We start from the raw sequence: 1,572 nt of genomic DNA on the forward strand, positions 1-1,572 counted from the left end.
GCAGTTTTATGGTAAGTTTTTCAATATTGCTTTGATCTTAAATGTGTTTATTGAAAAATAAGGGCATTGTTTTGTGCCCATAGTAATCCTGGTTATTTTGGGGCAAAACGGATATTTGATGGAAGTTTATTCTGTATAAATTATAATTTTTCCAACTACAGTATAAATCACCTTTTGCTCTATTTATTTCTCTGGTGTGTTAATCCCTGATCCTCCCTGAGTTTTATCGTTAGGTTTTCTGATAAACAGCCTTTATTTTAAATATTGATTTAATATCAATATCATAAATCCTACACTATACTGCAGCTAAATGGAATTGTATATGTAAACATTCAGATAAATATTAATGAAAGATTAAGATATTAATTTAACAGTGAGTGTACATGGGGAACTATATGGTTTGTATTTGTTCTCAGACCTGTAACCAGTACAGTGTTTAATCTTTCATTGTGTTTCAGAACTTTTCAAATGTTTATCATCTTTCTAACCGGCACCTTCCTCACTTTTATTTTTGTGTTTTTCAGTCGTTGCTCTGCAGTTTGACCCAAAGCTGACTCTTGAGGACTGCAGCAAAACTGTCATTAAGTGGCTTCATTACGCACCAGAACGAGAGGAAGACATGGCAAGGAATCAGTGACGCCAACCAGAGTCAAACTGGGGTTACTGCAACTTGTACTGTTTCCCTGGTTCATACAGTACGAAGCCTAACCTCATGGACTCTGTTCTTCTGTGGACAACATACTGTTGTTTTGACAGTCAAAAAGGAGTCAAATATGTTTAAAGATCTGTCCCTCTTTTCTTAAATAAAATGTTATAGCAAAAATGTTACATTGATTCAATGTTGTTTCAATCATTCTGTGCTATTTGGGTAATTTCGGCCAGCCGTTCTCCAGCTCCCTCCTCAATCCTCGGAGGTTCACGTCACTGCAGTCGGTAACACAATAAAACCACCGGGATAAAGTTTGTTTTGGTCTGTGGCCTGTAAAGATGGTGCCGAGCGACTGGACCTAAACGTCCCACAACGTCTGACGCAGTGACGTTGGTCCCAAAGCTCCACTGGCCAATAGCAGACATGGAAGGCAGCTCTCCTCATTAACATAAAGATGCAGCAGAAATACAGCAAAGGGAGAAGCAAAAAAGACAAAGCAAAATATCTATTTTTCTTGACAAAAACCCATGTTTAGGGGAAATGAAAAAGAAAATGTATACATTACTTGATGGAAACTCATGTGTAAGGAAAAGGAAAAACTAAATATATATTTATGCTTTTATTTCTTATGTCGGTTTTGGTCCTCCATAGTTATCTGCAGTTAAAACTCACATTAACTTTGTTTTGTCCGTTTTTTACTCGTTCGTTGTGTTTCTCCAGCAGGGGGCAGCAGAGGTCAGATTACGACCTGCTGCATGACGTCATGATGGGAGGAAGAGGAGAAGTGTAGCAGCTCCTTGCTCCCACTGGAGGAACCTGAGGAAACAACGATGCAACATAAAACTGGTGGAAAATCCTTTCAACAGCAGAAGGATTCCAATCAAAGTCAGTCAAATCTGGACCAGTCAAAGTTTCATTTAGAG

Source organism: Poecilia latipinna, unplaced genomic scaffold (assembly GCF_001443285.1).
Source record: "Poecilia latipinna isolate Pla-1442-1.1 unplaced genomic scaffold, P_latipinna-1.0 Scaffold2938, whole genome shotgun sequence".
Taxonomy (NCBI): Eukaryota; Metazoa; Chordata; class Actinopteri; order Cyprinodontiformes; family Poeciliidae; genus Poecilia; species Poecilia latipinna.